Raw genomic sequence first — 24,932 nt, forward strand, 5'->3', positions numbered from 1 at the left:
CAGAAACACCGTCACTCAGTCCAAGGTTGCGGGCCCAAGGGCCCAAAGCCACTGACATAAGTCTCAGAGTCCAAAGGCTGAAGGGTCAGAAGTCCAGGTGACCGTGAGCAGGAGGAGAAGGGCTTCCCACTCCAGGAGTGCCGCAGTCCGGCTGCAGCAAAATAACCGGGGGGTGACGAACAACTTGTGTAGATTGATACAGCAGGAGTGGGAGCCGTTTATTGTAGGACAGGAGCGGTATTTATACATTCCACACAGCTTATCTTAATTAACATAAACTAGATACATCAGTCAACCAATCAGGAATCTCCACACTTAATGGCTCGCTGGCATTACTTCATAAACCACTCCCTCTGGCATTTTGTCAGGCGCCATCCAGACTTGTTTACAGACTCTAACACAGGAGGGGTGGGCACATGGAGTTCACCCTTCTCCACTGGGCCTCCAGTCAATTGGATGGTGTCCACCCACACTGAAGGCACATCTTCCCCACTCAGTCCACCAACTTACAAGCCTCTTCCGGAGGAAGAGAAACACAAAGGCTGAGAATCGTCCTGATGGCCTGCCTGGCCTACGGTGCTCTCCTCTGAGCTACCGTCTTAGCAGTGGGGTGGGGTGTTGATTGACAACCCCGGGCTCTACACAGCTTCCCAGACACACCCAAAACCTCACCCGCCACCCAGGCATCGTCCCTCCACCCAGACAAGTTGACACCTAAAATTAACCATCACAAAGACCCCAGATGATCTTTGAGTTCCAGCAGACTCATGTTCATAACAAAAATTCTAAAGCAATGGTAGAAAAACCAGGTGGAAATGTGTAAGGCCCATCGGCAAGGCCTAGTTCACCTACACCCACCAGTTTGGGGGTTTCAGGGACGTATTCAAGGGTCACGTGTAGAACTTGCTTGAAGAAGTCGTGTACTATAATTACGAAGAGCCTGCCATCTGCACACAAATGTAGAAGGATCAAAATCAGAAACAAACATCTTAACTTGGCTAAAGATTGGAACAATATAACTTGCCAAACCATTTATTCATTATGTGTTCATTATTTCTACATTCTTGCTACATTTTTTATTTAGAGGTAGAAAAACACAGTTTTAAAAGGTTGGATGCACTTTGATTTCTGTTTGGCAATTCTTCAGTTCCAGGGGAGCTGATTCTATCAGGGGAACACCCGAGGTTTTCCATGTCAATCAGCACTTCCCACCCTCTAGTCCAACGATAAGCTCAGAGGAAAGCATCTGGGCTAAGGAGGCCTGTCAGCCTGATTGTCAGGGCTTTGCGTGCAACTGCAGGGTCAAAGTATTTTCTCTTCTTCTGGAAAGAGTGAAATAAAGTCCTTTTTGTTACTGTAAGGAAATTCAGAGGGAATAAAACTGCTTAAATTAAAGGAAAACTTAGAATCCTAATGATTCTGTACACCTTTGGATCAACCTCACACAAAGCCCAGTTTACCTATAGACACTTCAATGACATGAGCCTATAACATTCCTCTACTTCTCAAGAGAACTTGAGGACTTTTTTGTGACTTAAAATGAAGAACTGATATGGGCTGAGCTTGTTGGTACATGTCCTTAATCCCAGAGACTTGGGAGGCTGAGGCAGGAAGATCCCAAGTTTCAGGCCAACCTAGGTAACTTAGCAAGACCCTGCCTCAAAACAAAAATAAAAAGGAAAAGGGCTGGGATACAGCTCAGGGGTAGAGCACACGTAGGTTCAATCCTCAGAACAGAAAAAATAAAATAAAATGATATGGATGATTCCCTGGTACCAACAGTGTTTGAGTTGGACCTAGAGAACATGTAGGAATGGGGTGTCTGGATGCTATGGTAAGATAGCGAGACGCCCTAGGAAAGAGGGGATCTCAGCACGGGAGGAAACCCCTGGGGAGCCTCTTCCTTTATACAACCAATAATCACAGACTGTTTATAACCATGCCCAGTAATAAGCATGTTACAATTAACTATATAAGCTCCATTCCTTGCAATTTATTTTCGCTTTTCACCTAACTCCTGACTTTAGTCTAAATAGGAAGTAAGTCTTGTTCCAGGTGTTCAGGTAAATTGGCCTTTAAGACTTTAGCTGAGGGCTGGGGCGGTAGCTCAGTGGTGGAGCTCTTGCCTAGCATGTGCGGGGCACTGGGTTTGATTCTCAGCACCACGTATAAATAAATAAAATACAGGTTCATTGACAACTAAAAAATATGAAAAAAAAACTTAGCTAATACTGTTAAGGAAGATTCCTTCAACCATTTGGTTACATTTTTGAAGAAGATGATAAGGTTTCCGGTGTCACCTACTGCTGTCTAACAACATCACTACAACCTTGGTAATTGAAAAAACATTCGCCTACTACCTCATGGTTTCTGTGGTCAGGAACCTGGCATGGCCTAGCCGACCTTCTGCTAAGGGTTTCCCAAGCCACCAAAATGGTGTTGGCCGGGCCTCCAAGCTCATCTTAGACTCAGCCAGGGAAGGATATACTTTCAGTCTCACACAGATTATTGGCAGAATGCAGTCAGGCCGTAAGTCTCTGGCGTGCTCTACCGCTGAGCTATATCCCCAACCCTTTTCCTTTTTATTTTTGTTTTGAGACAGGGTTTTACTAAGTTGCCCAGGTTGGCCTGAAACTTGAGGTCTTCCTGTCTCAGCCTTTAGTTTTTTGGTGGCTATTAGCCAGAGGTGGCCCTCAGCTTCTACAGGCCACCTGCAGATCCTGCCACATGGGGCTCCTCAGCGTGGCTTCTCACATCTTCAAAGCCAGCAAGGGACAGACTCTGCAAGGTGGGAGCTTCAGGCAGCCCCATCCCTGTGGGACCCAGGGCACTGCTGTCTGGACTGTTGAAACCAAGTGATGGACGTCCCCCCCACACACACACACTGAAACCAAAGAGGCAACTGTGATGACCTACAGGGTCCTTATTCCCTCATCTTGAAGAACAGCACACATTCACAGCTGAATTGATCCGTGGTCCAGTCCTATACAATTTTAGAAGTCCAATGGCCTTCCTTCTCTTCCTCCTGTCTCTACCCCTTAGTTCAAACTGGCACTGTTCCTGCTGGGGTGGGAGGATAATTGGGGGCATGTTTCACACTAGATATGAAGATCTGATATGGAGATTTCCATATCAAATGGCTATTTGGCCATACTCTTAGTGGTCTCTTCTGTCAGGGTATCTCTTTTCTTTTTTTTTTTTTTTTTTGTAATGGGCAAAGACTGAGAAGTTCCCAGAATTTTAAATTCTGCTTCTTTCTATTTAATGATCCTTTTTTTCATTTCTTTCTTCTTAGATTTTATTACAAGCAGGTACGAAGAACCAAGTCACTCCTTCAATGCTTTGCTTAGAAGTCTCAACGAAATACCTAATTCCACTGCTTACAAGTTCTACTTTCTACAAAACACTGTAACACAAACACAATCCAGCCAAGTTGCTTGCCTTTAACGGCACATTACGTATGTAATTCTATATGATACATAATTAATATGTGAGGATTGCCTTTTCTCCAGTTTCCAAGAAAATGCTCCTCCCGTCCACCTGAGACCTCACCAGAAGGGTTGTTCCCATTCATATTCCTACCAACGTTCTGCTCATGATTATTTATGTATTCTCTAAGAAAATGGAACCTTTCCCCACAGCTCCCTTCTCTCACCAGAATCTCAGCCTTTTTCAGCAAACACCTCAAAATTCTCCAGCCTCTATTCTTTCCCTAGTTCCAAAACCACCTCCACAGTCTTAGGGACTTGTCACATTACAGCAGGCACCACTTCTCTTACCACTGCTCCAGTTGTCATAACGGAGCGCCGTAGACTGAATGTCTGAACATTTATTTATTTTCTAGCTCTGGAGGCCAGAAGCCCACATCCTGGGGGGCCAGCAGGGCTAGGTTGTGATGGGCACTCTCTTCGTTTCTTGAAGAGAGCCGTCTTCTTGCTGAGTCCTCACGTGACTAAGAAAGAGCAAGGTGGGGTCTCCTTCCTCTTTTTATAAGGACATTTATACCCATCTTGGGGTCACTGCCCTCCTCATCTCATTTAAATCTAATTACCTCCCACTATGGTTTGGATATTAGTTAAGTGTGTCCTATTTGAGGTTCATGTGATTGAAAGCTTGGTCCGCAGAGGGGTGTCCTTGGAGGTGGTGGAAACGTCGTAGTGGGGCTACTCGGAGGTCCTTAGGTCACAAGGGTGTGCTCTCAGAAGGCAGTCCTGTGAGACCCTTGAGTTCTCACTAGAGGGTTGATGTGGAAGAAATAAGCCCAGTCCCACCCAGCTCTCTCTGCTCCTGGTTTGAGATGTGACCATGTATGCAATTCTGTACCTGCTCTGCCATTGTTATCTGCTCCATGAGGTGGTGCAGCCAAGGAGCACCAAGAAAGCCTGCACTGTGACATTTGGGACTTTCAGCCTCCAAAACTGTGAGCTAAATAAACCTTTCTTTTCTAAGTAGCCTGTGTCAGGTGCTTTGTTGTAGTGACCAAAAGCTGCCCAAAGGCCCTACCTCCAAATACCATCACCTTGGGCTTTAGGGCTGCAACACAGACAGACATCCAGAACACAGCACCAGTGTCAGTTTATTAATGACCGTGTGAGTCTGCTGAGACTTCTATAACACAATGACACAGACAGGGCAGTTGAAACAACAGAAATCCACTTTCTCACAGTTCTGGAAGCTGGTAGTTGAAGATCAAGTTATCGGCAGATTTGGTTTCTCCTGAGGACTCTCTCCCTGGCTTGCAGATGACTACCATATTGCTGTGTCTTCAGAGAGAAAACTCTGTACCCATATCCCTAGTGCCTCTTCCTCATCTCAGAAGTGCCAGCCATATTGGATTAGGGTGCCACCCCTATGACCTCATTTAACCTTAATTACCTCTCAAAGACCCATTTTTTGTGTTTGTACTGGGGTTGAACCTAGGCCTCACGTGGGCTAGACAAGCACTATGCCAATGAGCTACACCCCCAGCTCCAATCTGTCTTTAAACACACTCACGTTGGTAGTAGGGATTCAGTATATGGATTTGGTGAATCAATTCAATCCGTAGCAATGACACGCCTTCACCAGATACAGCCATGTTTACCTCACCACACGCACAGCACGCTCTTCTACTTTGCCAGCTTTCTTCAACACATTCGTGCTCATTCCCAGGAGTGGCAGGAATTAGGGTTTGTTTGTAAGCCCATGGGAGATGGTGGCTTTTTTCCTGAGCTCATTCACAAGGCATGCATTTGTGTGTGTGTGTGTGTGTATGTGTGTGTGTGTAAGCTCCAAGGCCTTGTAACAGAGATGATATATCCCTACTGAAGAAAAATGACAGTCAGAATAAGAAGACGAAGCCAATTTGTCACTTAATGCAAAACCTGATTGTGCGGCAACAACAGCCTCACACTGGGATTGATTACAAACAAGATGACACTTCCCTGCAGGCTGCCTCCCGCGTTATTATAAATAAATACCACTGGCTTTCGTATCTGCATTACTGCAGAGGACAGATTACACCTCAGCACCTAGGCGTACAGTAAATATCCCAGGATGACAATGGCCCTTCTCAACCTACAATAGGAGTTTTGCCTCATATGACACAATTTCATAAATAAAATAAAGCCCTGGCACAGGGCCATGAGAACAGAAAATGAATGCAGAATTGGGCTGATATTAGGAACTCATTTCCATGAAGGGTAAGCTCTAAATTGTGCTGGGGCTTTGTTCCCCGCAGCCTAGGGAGCCAGCCAGGGTAGTGTGCACCTGTGATCCCAGCAACCTGGGAAGCTGTGGCAGCAGGATTGTAAGTTCAAGGCCAGCCTCGGCAACTTAGTGAGACCCTGTCTCCTAAATTAAAAGGCAGCCTCGGGCCCCTCAGCAGCTGGTTGGCATTCTTGCTGTCTCTTTGGCAGTGAAGCTCAGGAAAACCACCTGATCCTGAGAGTGTTTCCTGAAAAACAAAAACAAAACAAAACAAAAAAATCAGAGTTCCATTTTCAAGATGGAAATAAATCTGTTAAATGTCTCGGATATCTCCTTGCCCTTGCCCTGACTGTTCCCAATCTGTCATCCTATGGCTTTCAAATAAATAAGTTATTTTAACCAAGGAAATACAGAGTGACTGTTTTCGATTTGTTTGCAGATGCCTAGCTGCGGTGCAAGGTTGAATTTGATCAGCCTGTGGAAAATGTATTTTTTTCATTTCCGTCCCTATCCACTCATTTTCTATCGTCCTCTCCACCTCTTCTCGACGTTTCCCTGTCGCCTCTCTTTCCATGAACAAGGAGGGGCACCGGGAGGGGTGGGCCTCTGCCTTTTTCGGGCGTGACGCGAGTGCCCTCTGCTGTCCAGAACGGTGAACAACAGGAGGGTTCCGAGTCGCGGCGCGCAGGGAAGAAGCCTCCAGCCGGCTCCATCCCTGGGCAAACACTGCAAGTATTGTTAAAATGAATAATTTATTAAACCACAATTGTTTATTGACTGCCCTTTCATTATTTACTTTGCAGTTATTAAACACGCTCGCGGAGCGCCCGGTCAGCCCCGGGCCGACTCTGCGCCTTCCCGAGGCGGCCACGTCGCCGGCCCCCTCGCCTCCCTCCACTCCAGACGTTTTCGATCTCCTTTGGCAGGTCAGGGTCAAACTACAGTTGTTCCGTGATGACTTTATCAATTCTCAGTTGATAGACTCCAAATGAAAAAATGCCCGCTGCCGCCTCTCGGCTCCTTAAGAAGGGGTTATTTGTGTAACGTCCTGTCAGTCGGGCAGGGTCTGTGACAGACGCAGGGCGTCAAGTGAAATAAGGAGAAAGATGTTTTTAATGCCTTTTATTAGTCTCTCTTCCTCACGTCCAGGAGCAGCTGACATCCACCCTAGACTGTCCTTCCAAACCAGAACAGCAACCAGAGAAGTCCCCGCTCCATTCAGAAGGGAGCAAGCAAGATCTGCTTTGGGCATTTATGCTAATGATCACCTTTCACCTGGAGACCGGTCAAGGTCAGAAGCAGGGAGGGCAGAGGGAGGGGCTTTTCCCAAGAAGAAAATGTCCTGGCTGCAGATTTGAATGGAAGCATCCATCTGTACCCACAGTGCCCTCTGCTTTTAAAGGACAACTTTCCACCATCCAGGATCTCAGGAATATATGTGGTAGCCCAGGAATAAATAAATAAGCCTGGAGGCAAAGAAATTTCAAAAAGAGAAAGAGGAGGAGAAAATGTGGTTCTAAAACCCAAAATTTGGAATATTAAAAAATTTAATTTTTTCTCACAATGATGATATTTGCAGGCTTTGCACATCCAGAAGGTCAGAGAAGATGGGGTTCGGGTCAGGGTCAGATTCAGGGAAGGACTTCATCAACAGGTGTGCATAAACCAATGCATTTGCCAAGCTTGCCTGTAAGAGACAGTTAAATGGTCAAGAACACTAAATTCAAAGTCAATCTGGCTTTCTGACATGGGTTCCTGATGTGGCTTTCCCAGCTGTGTCATTTGAACATGTCACACACTCACCAAGCTTCAGTTTCCTTGTTGGTAAAATCAGACTGAACTGGGCGTTGTGGTGCACGTCTGCAAGTCACACTACTCAGGAGCCTGAGGCAGGAGGATCACAAATTAGAGGCCAGCCTGGACAACTTAGCAAAACCCTGTCTCAAAATAAAAATTAGAAGGGGCTGGAGATGCAGCTCAGTAGTAAGGAGTCCCTGAATTCAATCCCCAGTATCACAAAAATAATAATAATAAATTAATTTAACTGATAGTTCTTCCTTCATAAAATTAAATTTGAGTTCGTGGCTTTGCTTTCTCTTTTCACTCCTTTCTTCTTCAGGGTAGTCCCACTTCCTAAATCCTGCCTGCCTTCATTTCTTTATTCAGTAAACAGTTGTTGAATCCTTGCTATATTCCAGGTCCTATGCTAATCTTCAGCTACTCAAATCTGAAAAACAGAGTTCTCACCCTCCAGAAAAAAAGGCATGTGAGATACACACACACACACACACACACTAAGTTTGGATAAATGTCCCCCATAGGCCTAGCTGGCTTATCCCCAGCCTATGGCATTATTAAGAAATGGTGGAACCTTTAAGAGGTGGGGCCTAGAGAGAGGAAGTTAGGCCGTGGGAGGTACTCCCTTAAAGGGGCTTTAGCACTCTAACTACTCCTTTTTCTTTGCTTCCTGCTCAACAAATAAGGCCCAGCCCAGCCTGGTAGACACTGATTTGTTTTTTTAAAAAACTTTTTCTTATTTATTTACTTTTGTGTGGTACTGAGGATCAAACCCAGCGCCTCACACGTGCTAGGCAAGTGCTCTACCACTGAGCCACACCCCTAGCTCTGTTCAGATTTTTTATCAAACTGCTTCCCACAGAGGGACCTCTCACCAATATTGATTTCCATATGTTCCAGTTAATAGAATGAGAAATGGAGTACATAAAGAAGCTTTATTACTGTTAGAAATTATTATAATGCTGAGTGCATTATTATAATCTTTAAAAAACTGTTACAATTGAAATATTTACTTTCAGTCTTTTCACTGTGCTTCGTTTAACGAGGATCAGTAATCACTCTGGTAACTCCAAGTAATACAGCCAGTTACCAAAAACAATGGTGAATACAACGATTGACACATTTGCAGGGAATTATGGGAGTACAATGGGAAGTCCCCTAACCGCAGTTGTGTTGTGTTGTGTTGTTTTTGTTTGTCTGCTTTGCTATGTTGCCCAGGCTGATGACAAACTCCTCCAGTCTCAGCTTACCAATTGGGACTACAGCCACTGCACCCAGCTGAGACCCAGCTAGGGGCGTGGGAAGGGGAGAAGGGAAGAGGGGCAGGCCTCCTGGAGGCCTGGGTGGAGCCTTACAGCCTCTCCTCCCCCTACTCCTGCTCAGCCCTCCTTTCCTTTTGTGCCTGGATACAAATATGTCCCACCATCCTGAAAGGAGCGAATGAGTCTGGACACTGAACATGTCCAAACCCAAGCAGGGGGAGGGTTGCAATTGGGACCCCCTCCCCCAGCACTTCAAGTCCACTCTCTATGATCAGAGGTCACATGGAAGCAAACTGAGTGACCAAAATCATCAACTTTCAGAAGATCCTGATTTCCTCAAAGCAAAGCAAGAAAAATTAGAAGAGGAAAAGAGAGAAGAGAAGAGAAGAGGAGGAGGAGGAGGAGGAGGAGGAGGAATGAGGAGAAGGGGAAGGAGGGTGGGGGAGGAGACAGAACCAGTCTCCCAGCAGGAAGGATCCTAGCGACACTTTATACAGAAAAACTCTCTCTTCCCATAATATATCTGTCCTCCTTGATGAGAATTTACAGAGAGCCCATCTCATAAACCCAAGCACTTTTCATTATTTTTATCAGAGAAATGGAGGCCTCTTATACTGACAAGTGCTTTGAAATTCCATGAGCAATGCTGCTCAGTGCAGGAAGTTTCTGCTACGTCCTCCACCTCCTTCCTCTGGTCCTTAAGGCCGTCTGGGGAGGATCATGAACACTGGGAGTAGATTAGAATGGTGTGAGGTCAAGGAAATGGGTGGTCAACTGTTGGTAGAGACACCTACAGACGACACCCATGTCACCCTTTCAAAAGCACGTTTCACTCATACAACAGCCAAAGGATTTCTGATGAGCTGGAGAGAGGGCAGTGAAGTCATGCGATTGTCCGACAGTATCCCTGCCCTCTGGGGGGATCTACTAAAGAACCAGGAAACGGGAAGAGAAGTCGGTGTGTGCTGAATGTCAGGGAGCATCACTTTATGAGGCTCTTCTGGAAGGGCCTTGGGTGCAGGTGGGCAAGGAACAAGCTAAATGCATGAACAGCCACTTGCATCCAGGTTACTGACTCGGCCCTTTGCGTGAACTTGCTGAGACTCGGTGAGGTCCCAGGATTCTAGACAGAGCGTCCTGTGAACTTGGCACGGTGCCAATATGTCAAACAGAACCACAGAGATTTGTGGCTTTTGCCTGCAAGCTCTGACGGATGGCGGTGTTAAATTCTTCACTTGCTGGCAGGGGGAGAAGAAAGAACACCAAATCCCCCTGCCCCAGTGTTTGTTTCATCACACTTTTTATGGGTGGTTTTGCTCGGGTTTGGAAAGTCGCTGAGACTCGGACCCTCCCCAGGCCAGTAACGGGAATGTGAGGAGCCCCACGCAGCCTTGCTTGTAATAAACCACGCTGATCCACGCGTCACCAGGGGCACGTTTGTTAACAAAACACAGACTTCCAAACAAGTGATAATAGTGCCTTCTGCTCGCATGGTGTCTATCTTTTTTTCTAGAAACTTCTTCAAGCATTTTACAAACTTGGATAAAGGGTCCCTCACCAGTACTTGGGATGCATTTGCATCGAGGGTAGAATAAAGGCAGCCTCTCTGCCAGAACGTGAATATGCTTTCAGGAGGAAAGATTATTTGGTAAGTATATTTACAAAACGCTCTGATTTTTCCTTTTCGGAGCATTTCTGTGGGAGGGTGGAAATGGGCTACTGGGGACCAAGCTCAAATTTATCCTAAGGGGAGCAAACTGGGCATTTAACATGCTGACCACGACCCTTCACTCTCAGACTGACAGCAGAGAGCAGAAATAGGTCACATGAAATGTCCCAGCAGCTAGGGGGCAGGGTTTTTAGATGTGATACTGTGTCATGTGTTAACTGCAAAGGTCTCAGGCCCTTTGTTGTTGTTGTTTTGTTTTGCTTTGCTTTGCAGGGTGTTCTGGGGACTGACCCAAGAGGCACTCTACCACTGAGCTACATTACCAGTGTTTTTTGTTGTTGTTGTTGTTGTTGTTGTTGTTGTTGTTGTTGTTGTTTAATCTTTAATTTGAGATACAGTCTCACTAAAGTGCTGAGGCTGGACTCCAATTTGCAATCCTCCTGCCTCAGCCTCCCAAGCCACCAGGATTATTGGCGTTCACCACCACACCTGGACTCAGGCCTTTTTAAATACCATTCACAGAATCAGAGTTCTTTTCTTTCTGTTCAGGGCCCTAATCCTTGGCACCAGCAGGAATTACTGTGGGGACTGCATGGGACCAGTTGCATGGTCTAGAACCGAGGCAGCTACTCATAACCCCTGGAGAAGGGCTTGCACTTGGTTTCGTGCTCCATTACTGCTGTCTTAGAATTATCCTGGAACTTGTGTTTTGGAGGTGAAGCCCCACAGGACAATGGAGAACCAGTGTGAGCAGAGGAGATACGACACACGCACAGCAGTTAGGCCATCCCTTGTCTCCGGGCATACCTACATTGGCCACACCCCATGCTCAGGGTTCTGGTCCCTACATCCCCACGACCTTCCCAGAGGCCACACTCCCCTGGGAAGTCTGTTGAAAGAAGTCCCTAAATAAGCAGCCAGAGCCCTCAAGGAAGCCCGTGTCCTCTCTTACCTGCGTTTCATCCCCGCATGGCCAGCCACACTCACCGTGAGAGCAGGAGAGGACAGGGAGGGACGGGGCAGCCCAGACTGTGTTTTGGTTTGGTTTGGGTTTTTGTTTGGTGGAGGGTTTGTTTGTTTTGTTTTGATTTTTTCCTTTCTCATGAGTGAGCAGAAGGTAGAGAGTACTGATAGAGGGTAGCTACCTATCCAGATTTTTACATGGACAGGAAGAAACAACAATGTTTACTGTTTGGGTGCTGAAGACTAAGCCCAGGGTCTCCCACATGCTAAGCACACACGCTACCACTGAGCTGCACCCCCAACTCCTGGTTGGTCATTTTATAAACTCTTAACCACTGGACATGGGGGTGTGTAATCCTGGCTACTTGGGAGTAGGAGGCAGGGGGATGGCAAGTTCAAGGCCAGCCTGGACAACTTTGCAGGAACTTGTCTCCAAATAAAATTTTTGAAAAGCCTGGGGGTGTAGCTCTGGGTGCACTGGTTGGACTAGCATGTGCACAGGCCTGGATTCAATCCCCAGCACCAAGAAGAAAGATTCCTACAAAACCATACGAAAAAGATAAACATCCCAATAACCAAAAATGGCATATTTTAAAAGAAAGTCAGGGTGGGTGTGAGGACACACAGCAACTAAAGAGGCTGGGGCAACAGGATGGCATGTTTGAGAGTAGCCTCAGCGATTTAGCCAGACTCAGAAGAAAAAATAAAAAGGACTGGGAATATAGCTCAGTGGTAAAGCACCCCTCTGTTCAATCCTCAATACCAACCATTTAATTAATTATATGAAAGATCTTCAGGTGACCAACAATAAATACTGCAAAAACCGTTTTTAGAGGCCAGGCATGATGGTGCACACCTGTGATCTCAGCAGCTCTGGAGGCTGAGGCAGAAAGATCATGAATTCAAAACCAGCCTCAGCAACTTAGTGAGACCCTAAGCAACTTAGCAAGACCCCAATTCTAAATAAAATACACAAAAGGGCTGGAGATGTACCTCAGTGGTTAAGCACCTCTAGGTTCAATCCCTGGTACAAAAAAAAAAAAATGCTACAGATTCTACATACATTCCCACAAAACACAGTCACAACATACATATCTACAAAAAGTAAAGCAGGTTATTGGGGGGGGGACAGGGGGTGCTGGGAATTGAGCCCAGGGTCACTCTACCACTGAGCTACATCCCCAGTCCCTCTTTTGGTTTGGGGGGGGCGGTTTCGTTTGTTTGTTTTTACCAGGGATTAAACCCAGGGACACTCAACACTGAACCACACGCCCAACCCCTTTTTTTTATATATTTTATTTAAAGACATGGTCTCATTAAGTTGCTTAGAGCCTCACTAAGTTGCTGAGGCTGGCTTTGAACTCTCCATCCTCCTGCCTCAGCCTCTCGAGTCACTGGGATTACTGCTGTACGTCACTGCTCCTGTCTCCCTATTTATTTTTTATTTTGAGACAGGGTCTTGCTAAATTGCTGAGACTGGTCTTGAACTTGCAATCCTCCTGCATCAGCCTCCTAGACAGCTGAGATCACAGGCAATCACCACCAAACCCTGCCAAAAAAGCAAGTTATTGAACAAAACATGAAGAAACAACAATGTTTATTGTTGGTCCATAATCACATTTGCACAACATTTTATATCTATTGAAAGAAGAAGTCAACTGTATGGAAAGACACTCATCAAATATCAATAGCACTTATCTCTGAGTGTGGTACTTTTATGGTTTTTGCTTTCTTCTTCATGGTTTTCTATTTTATATAATGTTTATGAGTATCTATCCTTTTTGTAAATCAGAAAATAGTACAAATAAATCTATTTTCATTTTTTTTAAAGAGAGAGGGAGAGAGAGAGAGAATTTTTAATATTTATTTTTTTTTTAGTATTTGGCGGACACAACATCTTTGTTTGTATGTGGTGCTGAGGATCAAACCCGGGCCGCACGCATGCCAGACGAGCACGCTACCGCTTGAGCCACATCCCCAGCCCTCTATTTTCATTTTGAACGTTTTAATATGCACTCAGAAAAAAAGGAAGACTGGGAAAATTTCACAAAAATGAGTAAAAAGAAATTCCTCCCAGATTCGTGGCATATCTAAAGTCAGCATGAATAAGGATTATAACCTGGAACCAGCATGTTTTCTGATTTGAATATTTTCTTCCCATTTTGCTATCGCAACTAAGAAGGTATACAAACCACCACCCCCACTGTCCCTCATCCGTGTATTCAGCAATACAATTTCAAACACTGAGCTGGGGCCAGGTGCAGTAGTGCAGGCCTGTAATCCCAGCCACTCAGGAGGCTGAAACAGGAGGATCGCATGTTTGAGACCAGCCTCAGCAATGGCAAGGCACAAAGCAACTCAATGAGACCCTGTCTCTAAATAAAACACAAAATAGGGCAGGGGATGGGGCTCAGTAGCCAAGTGCCCCTGAGTTCAATCCCTGCTACATTAATATGCAGGCTTCATCTTCCCAATTCTGTCCTGATGGCAGTAATTATTTCAAAACCTAGCTTGGGCTCACTCCCTTATCAGTCTTTCAAATAACTCTCACCAGCAAATATGGCAGTTTTATCCTTCTTTTCAACAGAGATTTAGAGACCAAGAACTATAGTGAATTCTCATCTGACCAAGAGTTTATTGCAATTCTCTGAATATACTGCAGGACGTTTATTAGTAGGCTATGAAGTATTTATAACCAGTAATTAAAACTAAGCTGTTCCCATTGTAATAAATGCAAAGTCAGAGAGACAATACTATTACTTTTTATTGTTTATTTGCCCTTCCTTTAATGTAATATAAGAACTCCTTTACTAATGTGCTCATGGCATTTAATCTTAAGACTAATACTAAACAAATGTTTGTGCCTTATAAAGACTCAGGGCAGCACCAGAAGTCACTACAAAAGGATTTCTAAGACAATGGTGCAAAGGCTCCAGAATGTTTATGTACTGTTGGTAGAGATGAATGTAAATTGACTTTGAAAAGGTGATTTCCCACATGGAGGGACCTTAAAATAGTCACACTATTGAACCTAAAAATTCAACTTACAGTCTTTCTCCTAAAGAACTAATCATGTATATAAAGTGATGGCTACGAGATGGTCCAGCCACGGGGACTGGTTTTGCAAATTTTGTCCAAATAACCAAACCTTTTTTTAGCCATTAAACACTAGTTGTATTATCGGATGTAGTGACACATGCCTGTGGTCCCAGCTACTCAAGAGACTGAGGCAGGAGGTTTGCTTGAGCCCAGAGTTCAAGGTCAGCCTGGGCAACAGATTCCTCCCCAGGAGGAAAAAAAAAAAAAAAGTGTTGTAGAGCACAAGATAATTGGAATTTATAGATTAGATACATGTTTACATCAATAAAAGCTAAAACTGTAAGTACAATCAAATATTAATAAATCATCCAAACATGAATGTTGAAATCTCTGGATGGTAGAATCACTGGTGAGGTATATAAGACTCTACTATATGCCTATCTGTATTTTCCAAATTCCTGCAATGTACTTGTGCTACTTTTATAAGGAGAAAAAGTTCTTTATTGAGGATAGAAACTGCTCTCTAGATACATGTTGAATGAATGAATTCTAATTTCTACTCTTTTATATTCCTTCCGCTTTGGGGACTCTCCATATATGCAAAGGAAAAGCTTTAGGTGTAATTTAAACCCCATCTCACGGAGACCAGAGCAGGTAGGTTGAGAATTGTCTGCAAATGTCATTGCACTCACAAAAACTGAACATATCGCTTTCTGATATCAGCCAAATGAGGATGATTTAGGAACAGTGGTTTAGGGACAGCTTCATTGAAAGCCTGAGATATTTAAAAAAAAAAAAAAAAGAAAGAAAGAAAGCCTGAGATAGATCTGACTGTTCTCTTAAATGCAAAGCATCTAATGATGTAAAATTTCATAAGCTTGATTTCTGGAAAACCCTCACAATTTTTGTGTGGGCGCATGCATGTAAGCACAGAGTAGACCTCAAGGTTATCTGAGCCCGCCTTTGCTAGATCAATCCCTATAGTAAGCATAGTTGACCCACAGATCTCATACCTGAAATTTTGGGCCCAGACTTTATCACTTTCGAAGATACTGTTATTTTGATAATGTTAGGAACAAGATTTACTATAAATTAGCATCAAAAATGTTTAAATTACTCAAAAAGCAAAAACAGTTCTGGAATTCCTAACCACTTTGCATGCCCCAAGGTTTGACAAAAAGCCATATAGAATAGAAATATGGTCTAATGAATCCCACTATTATGCATAATTATAATGTACCATTAAAAAATAAACTCAAAATTGATTTTAATTATTTTCTTTAAATCACACAGAGCAATATCACAGTGATCCACCAACATGCCCCCTAGTTCCCTTTGAAGTTTTGAAATGGTTAAGAAGTCTTGTAATTTAGGGCCTCTCTGGTGTGAAAATCATGATGGAATTCTAACAAAATTTAAATAAAATTCACCACATTAACTTGCCTGGTCCTCCAGTTCTGGTCCTTCAGTCTGCCTTCCGGAATGCAAGGGGGAAACATGGCAACCACCTATGAAACTCTGCTTATTGTTTCATCTTAAACAACCTGAAAATAAAGAGCTTTCTTTCTGCAGAGTTAATTCTTCAGGCTTCTCTCGACTCAGCCATCCAATTAGAAGATTCATTCATGCCAGGTGGGCTCTGTGGTGCACACCTGTAATTCCAGCAGCTCGGGAGGCTGAGGCATGAGGATTGCAAGTTCAAAGCCAGCCTCAGCAATTGAGCCAGGTCCTAGGAACTTAGTGAGACCCTGTCTCTAAATAAAAAAAAAAAAAGAAGAAGGGTTGGGGATGTGGCTCAATGGTTAAGTGCTCTGAGTTCAATCCCTGGTACCAAAAAGAAAGGAAGGGAGGGAGGGAGGGAGGGAAGAAGAGAGAGAAGAAAATGCTTCCTTTGGCCATTAAACACTCAAGGGGTCTTTTCTGAGGCTCTGAGGAGAGGGGTGGGTGTGGGAATCCCCCCTTCTCTAGAAACAGGTTCAAAATGCCTTTGAGGGGGTCATCCTAGAGGCAAGCGCATTTCAGCAGAGTTTACACCTGCCCCCACTCCCCGGCCACAGGGCTGAGAGGGGAAGACTGCCACCCGCTTTACTGATCTTTCCTGTAATGAGTTTTGAAGGGTTTCCTTTTACCGAAGAAATAATGAATGCCTCTCGCAAACTGTGGGGGAAAATGTCCTATTTGAAAGTAATTGAAAATATGTTTTGCAGTCACTTAAGAATCCTTTTCTAAATAGCTTTCTTTTCTAATTAACTCAGTGCATTGCTGAGCTTGGCGATTCACTGGGTAGAGAGCGACATCTACTGTGTAAAAACAGAATGGGAAACACACAGGACCAAGATTCGGGTTTATAACCAAGACCCCTAAAGGCCTCCATCCAACATGGTAACGGTGGAAACGCAAGGTTGGCACGTGGGTGCTTCACGAGCACTTAAAACTAGGGGAAAATGTTGTTTTCTCTTTAGATACTTAGGAAATTCTGGATATTTTAAGGCATATTTTGTATAAAGAAGCATAAGTTCCCCTAAAGCAATTTGTGTGGAGACAAGGTAGGATCAGGGACACCTGAGGTCAGAAAAGGAACTCATTTTAAAGTAAAAGGGATCAGTGATGAAAGGCTGCCTCTCACCTCTCATATATTGTCATTTTGAGACTTGTCCCAGGCTTTGCAGGTAGGCAGGTAAAACCTAAAGCAGGAGGAAATTGTCACTGCCAATTTGGCATGCACAGATGACATCGAAAACAACACAGGGCAGTGGTGACCAGGGACCTTCCTCGAAAATAAAACCGAGTGCTCAATGGGAAATCCAAAGAGGAGGCAGGCTATAGAAGGACCAGGAGCTATTTGGTTGATATGGATCAAATATGGGTAAAATTTTTGGCACGTGCTAATAGGAGGTCAGGGAATTCCAGAGCCGGAAACCAGGAGTACAGTCGCAGCCCGTGAGACCATCTGAGTGCTGCTCGGCTTTGACTGTCTCAAATGCTAGGTGAACAGGGGGAGAACCAGTGTGCTCTTGCTCAGGTCCTCAAAGGCCAATAGAGGAGCCTCCACAGGGTCCCTAGTACCCTTTGTCAGGGAGGCAGGCCTGCATTCTTGGACACACAGAGCCAAAGGGAGCACGAAACCAAAAAGAAACAAGAGTCAACCCTGGCAATGGAAAGAGGTAAGGCCAGCCATATCCCTGTCGTGTTCCTGAGCTGACCTTGCTGCCGTGAAGGTCACGGGAGCCCAGGCATCCCCTCTGCACCCGCCCCTGAGTGAGAAACACGCAGGGAGTTCCTCCCCCTCCCCCACCTGCAGACATTAAGACCAAGGATTCAACTACAGGAGAAAGTGAAGCCTCTGTCCAGAGGGTGAGTTAGCATCCTTTACCGGATTATTCTGCCTGTGAGGCCACAATCTTTCTAAGTAGATACACATCAGTAGCGAGGCCACATCTGCTTGCTGAAGTCGAGATTCATCATGGGAAACAGTTCCCTGTTTTCAATAAGTGATGTCTGGGTATAAAATGAAAGCCAAGGATTACTGACTCATTGAAAAATGATGGTCCCTGTCAAATTTATTTTGACCTGTATTTCCCAATTCCAAAAAAAGCCCTTTCGTCTCTTAGGCAGTGGACTAGGACACACTTGGAAGATTCTGAAGTCTACAGTCGGGACTCCACTACCTTTTCAAAGCAGACTGGGTGGCTCTCCCTCAGGGTAAAATCTTATGCTAACTTCTCCCAATTTGAAAATTCAAAGTTTGAGATATCAGTTACACTCAGCTCCAAAGATTCAGGATAAGTAATAATTTTCAGTGTATCAAGACAAATGTGAATTAAGCCCGATGGGACTTTCGATATTGTAGCTCACTACATATTGTTATGACCTCTAAAGTCCCCAAATCTCTGGTATTTGGAGGGAAAAGGGCAACAAATAAGAGGAGGAAATAATCTTATTGTTATTCCTTGGGTGTTTTTGTTTTGTTTTGTCTTAGGCAGTGTCTCAGCATATCACTCAGGTTGGCCTTGAATCCTGCCTCAGCCTCCCAAATAGCCACATTCACAGGCATGCACCAGGACGCCCGGTTTAAGAGAAAAATTATTAACGAAAGTAGAAACCTAGGTTTGGAGGAGTCTGGTACACCCACAATATGGCGATTTCTATTTAAAAAAAAAAAAAAAAGAATTTTTTAAATAAGAAAAAATCTATTTAGAAACAAAAAAAGGAAAACCTCAGGCAGGACAGAGTGGCATAGGCCCACAATCCCAGCTACTAGGGAGGCTGAGGGAGGAGGATCCCAAGTTCAAAGCCAGCCTGAGAAATTAAGTGAGACCCTGTCTCAAAACAATAAGGTAAGAGGATGTAGCTCAGTGGTAAAGGCCCCCTGGGTTTTATCCCCAGTATGGGGTTGAGGGCTCCTCACAAAAATAGAAAAACAACTTAGTATTTTACTAATCATCTGCCTAAGACACTTTGAGGCTATGTTTTTTGCTATATTTTTGGCCTCCATATCCTTTCGCCTCTTCCTATGGTAAGATCTTATAAAATCCCTGTTTATAGAAAGACAATACAGCCCTCCCCCCATGATGACTCATCAAAGTGTGTTTTCATAGATAGCTTAGAAAGGTTTCTTTTTTTTTTTTTTCATATCTTATTACTGGCACCATGTAAAATGTTTAGGAAATTATTGTCAAATTTTCAAATATCTCTAATAAATTTATCCTATGAAAGAGATACAAAAGTTCAGGGCATTTCAAATGTTCTTGGGCAATAGCTAACCTTAAGTATAACTAACTGACAATTCATTAAATGGTTTGTTATTGATGTCTTCACAGTATTGACATATTAGGAATTTTACAACATCTGCAACAATCAGTGTTTTATCAAATAAGCAGGAAACTGCTGGGGTCGTGGCTCAGTGGTAGAGTGCTTGCTTGCCTAGCATGTGTGAGACACTGGGTTCGATCTCCAGCACCACATAAAAATAAATAAATAAAGTTATGTCCATCTACAACTAAAAAAAAAAAAATTAAAGATAAGCTAGAAACACAAACCTTTCCCTAATGTGTTGAGGTGATGTGCTGTTCTCCATTAGTCGGGTTATCAGACAATCTAAACGATTTAATCAGTATTTCTATTCAAGATTTAGTTCTTCCTCTCCATGGACTACCACTTGAGGCATGATCTGAAAATTTCATTATAATTCACTTCTCAGTTTCAGAAAAATGCCTGCTGATTTTCGTCTCTCCTCTTAAATCTCTTTTGGGTCACACCCATCTATTTTTCTCATAAATTTCTTCTTTCTTTAATAAGTCTTCAAGAGGACAAAAGAAGACACCCTTCCTGTACATCCAAATCAAGTCCATAATTTCTCAAAAGCATTAAAATGTCCCAAAATTCCTTTCCAAATTCACTTCTGACACTGTCTTACTATTACAAACTTTAAGGAAATAAACAGCATGGTGTGAACTCACGGGTAGACACACAAGCAAGGGGCCCCTGAAGCATAAGGGTTTTTAATTTCATATAAATCCATTTTTGTTGGCATGGCAGTTAGTTCGGGGTTTGAGGATAATGCAAGAGAACCCTTCGATTCTTGTAGGATACGTGATCCAGAAGGTAACCTGGAGCTTGCCCAAACATAGTCACATCCAAAACTTCAGGAATCTGAAAAGTCCTTAACTGTCTCCTGACAGCAGTTAGAGTGGACTTAGTACTCACGGAACAAGGAGGACATTAACACCTGAAAGCCAGCCAAGGTCAGTAAGTGCAACAAATTGCATCAGGGTTCTACCAGGCAAACGGAACCAGTAAAGAAAGATTTATTACAAGGACTTAGCTGACGTAACTGTGTGGACCAGCTAAGCAAGTCCAAAATCCACAGGGCAGACAGGAGCTGGAAACTGCAGAGCTCAGAGAAACTTCAGGTTTGTCTCTAGGGCAGATTAGATCAGGTCCATCAGATGATCCAGGCCATTCTCCTGTACTTAACCCATTGATTATAGTCGTTAACCACATCTCTAGGAAAAGTCTTCAGAGCAACACCTACCTGAGTGCCCATTGAACTGAGGGCTGTCTAGCTAGCCAGTTTGACACGTAAAACTAGTCATTGAATATTTATTAACATCTCCTACGTGTCAGAGGGTGTACAACAAGCTGACCACCAAGACAGAAAAAAATCTCTAACCCAGTTTGGGTTAGTAGAACACAGGAAAGGAGATTAATTCTGCTGCAGGGATAAGGTCAGGGTTGGGGAAGCTTCGCGAAAGAGAGTGGTCAAGAGTTCAATTTTGGCAGGCACAGTGGAGTGGTGCGCACCTGTAATCTCAGCAACTCGGGAGGCTGAGGCAGGAGGATTACAAGTTCAAGGCTAGCCTCAGCAAGGTCTTAGCAAGACCTTTTCCAAAAATAAAAATAAAAACAGGATGGGACCCTATATATATGTATGGTTACACTACTGATGTGACTATGCACCACATACAGCCAGAGGAAGGAGAAGTTGTGCTCCATTTCTGTACAATGTGTCAAAATGTGTTCTACTGTCATGTATAACTAATTAGAACAATAAAAAAAACAAGTTAGGGGTGTAGCTCATTGGTTGAGTGCCCTGGATTCAATACCCAGTCCCCCCAATACACACACACACACACACACACATACACACACATAAAATGTTCGACTCTGGCTTGAACACTGTCCCCTAAGTGACTTCCTTATGTCCTTACTTCTTTAGGAGTAAAATGAGGACAATATTCATATCCAAATCACAACTGCTGGGAAAATCGAGTAAGATGAACTAGGTAAAGTGCTTGGAATAGTGCCAGGTATACAGCAGGTAAATATCCACTGTCAGCATTGTTATTATTGATAGGAACCTTGAAGGATGAGCAAGACTAATCCAGGATAAGAAGCACAGAAACTGCAGGAGCAAAGACACAGGCATGCAAACACCTGTCATGCCCAGAGAGGAGTGGTCAGCGCTGTGTGGCCAGAGCATGTGGGGTGGCCAGGAAGATCAGATCTGAGAGGCTGACTCTGGTGGGTCTGCAAGAGGCTGTGAATGCTATGGAAATGCTGTGCACTGTATCCGGACAGCAAGAAGCAACAGCTGGCTTTTCTTATATAAGAAAATAATATTCAAATCAACAAATACCCAGAATGCTCAGGCTGCGATGGCTTGTGTGAATAGATGAAGCCACATTTGAATAATTTTCCCAATTATTAATGCCCTGCACATTCACAGCTTGAGTAACAGGCAGTCTGGGCTTTTCCCAGGTTCCTCTTCCTGTTCACATCCCTCGGTATCCCCCGGAGGATTGTTCCAGGGGCTCCTCGGATGCTCAAGTCACCTGGGTAAAATACATGGTATCTGCACAACCTAACTACATCTCCCATCCAAGTCATCCCCAGATTGTTTACCATCCTTAATACAATGTAAGTGCTCTGTAAATAGTTGCTACCATCTATTGTTTTGGAGAAAATGACAAGAAAAAGGTCTGCCCATGTTTAATACAGACTTTTTATTTTCTGATATTTTCCTCCCCATTTTGTTGAATCCGCTGGCGTAGGAGCTGCAGATAGGGAGGGCAAGACTGTATTACAGGAATTCCCAGGGTGTGCCCTCTCATGGGGAGTGCGGAATCCATGCCCAGCAGCCATCAAAGCAAGACTCCACCACTGTAAAGAGAGGTCTAACACCTCAGTCCTCTGTGCTGGGACCAGAGGTCCTCACTGGAGAGAGAGAAAGCTCAAGGCAAGATTGTCCCATGTCAAAATCATCTGAGTCCCAAAGCATTATAATCTAATGTATTCACATATTCTCAACAAATCAGAGAGGACTGGCTCTCCCTCAAAACCCATCCTCTCCATCTGCCGTAGTAATAGTGTTAGAGCCAGGCATGAAGTCACCTCCCTAGGACTAAGTTTCCCACCCTATCTGCAGAGACATGAGGCCACACTGTTCTCACCAACAGAACTGAGTACGAGTGATATATGCCACGGCCAGACCTGGACCTTGGCAAACTGCACAAGTAGGCCTCTGTGCACATCCATCTTCCCTCCACCTAAGGTACCATCTGGTTGTGACTCAGTGGCAAACATGCCATTCGATCCCAGCATTTAGGAAATGATGGAGAAAACTAGGCCCCGAGCACAGGAATGACTTCACAGAGCAGAACTCACCTGGGACTGTGCCTAGAGAAGAAATTTCTATTTTCTATAAGCCACTTAAATATTGTGAATCTCTTATTGCAAAGGCCTCGTGTTACCCTGGCTTAGACCCTCAGCTCTTTCTCCCAAGTTCATACATTAGCCAGGTAGAGCTTTCAGTCTTGATGTCAAACATTTATCACAGTAATCACGTACTCACTGAAGTGACTTTAATGACCATGTGGATAGGGATAATGGTTATGATGATGTTAGTATTGTAGAAGAATGACTGGATTTACATAAATTTGCTTGGTCCTGGACCATACTCTGATAAAAGGGTTCTTAAAAACGCAACACAACCCTGCATAACAAATATATGTTATAAAGGTTTCTTTCTTGATTTACAAAGGGGAATGAGGGAGGAATTTAAATAGAGCAAGAGAGTGAAAGGTGAGTGACAGAAAAACTAAGGCCACTCCAGAAGTGAGCAAGTAATCCAGGTTTTGATGAGACTGACAGGCAGTGTAAAATAGCTCATATTCTGTGCAAGAAAGCCCTGATTTAGACAATATCTCTTTGAAAAGCAGATAGAATTTTTAAAAGGATGAAAGCCACCCAGGACATAGTTATTTTAAATCTAGCCATCTTATCTTTTTTCTCCTTTTTTAATATTTATTTTTTATTGGTGCATTATAATTACACATAGTGGGATTCATTATGCCATATTCACACGTGTGCATAACATAACATGCTCAATCTCCCTTCATTTTAAGTTCTTTTTCAGTTTGTTTGTTTGTTATTGGGGATGGAACCCAGGGTGCTTAACACTGAGCCACATCCCCAGCCCTTTTTATTTTTTTTATTTTGAGACAGGGTCTTACTGAGTGGCTTGGGGCCTCAGTAAGTGGCTGAGGCTGGCCTCAGACTTGGGGTCCTCCTGTCCCAGCTGCTGGAATTAAAGTGTGCCACTGCACCCAGCTTACGTTCTGTTTGTTTGTTTGTTTGTTTGCTCTCTGTGCTTTGGGGTACTCAGCCTCAAACAGTATGATCTTCCTGGTTACCTGATGTATAGGCTGAAGGCTTGTGATCCAGAAAACTCCTTTGCTGAAGCCCTACATTTGGAAATGGAACCTCTAAGGAAGTAATAAGGTTAAATTAGATCATCAGGGTTGATCCTATAGCTCAGCATCCTTGTAAGAGACCAGAGAGCTCACTCAGCATTCTCTACACTCTCTGAGGGGCCATGTCCCTGGAGAACCTGTATCCCAGCAACTCACAAGGCTGAGGCAAGAGGATCCCAAGTTCCAGGCCAGGCTCAGCAACTTAGCAAGGCTCTGTCTTCAAATTTTAAAAATTGGCTGGGTGTGGTGGCGCACACCTGTAATCCCAGAGGCTCAGGAGGCTGAGGCAGGAGGATCACGAGTTCAAAGCCAGACTCAGCAACAGCAAGGCACTAAGCGACTCAGTGAGACCCTGTCTCTAAATAAAATACAAAATAGCGGGGCTGGGGTTCTAGCTCAGCAGTAGAGTGCTCGCCTAGCACATGTGAGGCGCTGGGTTCGATGCTCAGCACCCCATAAAAATAAAATAAAGGTATTGTGTCCAACTACAACTAAAAGTTTATATATGTATGTGTGTGTGTGTGTGTATATATATATATATATAGGCTGGGATGTGGCTCAGTGATCAAGTGCCCTGAGTTCAATCTGCAGTACCCCCCCACAAAAAAAATTAAAGAACTCACGGATAAAAGAGCCAAAAAATATTTTCCAAAAACATCATCAAATACATATTATAATAATTTTGTTACAGCAAAGAAAAGGCCCCTGGGAAACTGGAAATAGTTTGAGCTGGCTTTGACACAAGGGCTCTCCTGTTTCTACACCCTGTAACCCCCCTGCAGGGGAGAAGCCTTGTGGAGACAGCCCCCCACCCCTTGGACTCTTCATGCTAAATTTGCCCTATTGGAGGCAAGTTTCTATCACATGCCCGTGCATTTTCTTTAGAATTCTATGACACTGACCTTTATAATCAGAACTGTATACACAGTTATACAACCGCGTGTGAAGGTCACGCAGAAGCCTCTGGACTCAGCCTCCAGTGTCCTCCTGTGGAGGAGTTGGCTGTGACCCTTGACCCCATGGCTAGGAGACTCATCCTGCTTCATCCTCTGTCTTACCTTTTAGTTTCCACATTGTTCTTGTCCCGCACTCTGGCTTCTCAAGTCCAGCTCTTGTTCCACAGGACTTTCGCACAGTGCAGAGAGTCCGAGGTCTGTGCTTTGGAAGGAGATATTATTTTAGGAATAATGTACTTCTACATGAATCAATCTTTCTCTCTCTCTCTCTCTCTCTCTCTCTCTCTCGTACTGGGGATTGACC

At 44.0% G+C, this 24,932-nt stretch overlaps 1 long non-coding RNA gene across 3 annotated transcripts in view; it reads right to left on the reverse strand.

The window, feature by feature from the left end:
- Nucleotides 1–4,551: 4,551 nt before the first annotated feature.
- Nucleotides 4,552–24,932, reverse strand: part of LOC107136767 — a 30,297-nt gene continuing 9,916 nt past the window's right edge. For 2 of the 3 annotated variants that reach the window (XR_001502761.2, XR_001502760.2), the window contains 3 exons: nucleotides 24,731–24,830; nucleotides 7,251–7,375; nucleotides 4,552–5,935 (listed from right to left, as the gene is read on the reverse strand). This is a non-coding gene — a long non-coding RNA (uncharacterized LOC107136767). The remainder of the gene's footprint in view (nucleotides 5,936–7,250; nucleotides 7,376–24,730; nucleotides 24,831–24,932) is intronic. The other variant, XR_007350849.1, reaches the window with a different exon arrangement.

This window comes from Marmota marmota, unplaced genomic scaffold, assembly GCF_001458135.2.
Source record: "Marmota marmota marmota unplaced genomic scaffold, marMar, whole genome shotgun sequence".
In the NCBI taxonomy this organism is placed as follows: domain Eukaryota; kingdom Metazoa; phylum Chordata; class Mammalia; order Rodentia; family Sciuridae; genus Marmota; species Marmota marmota.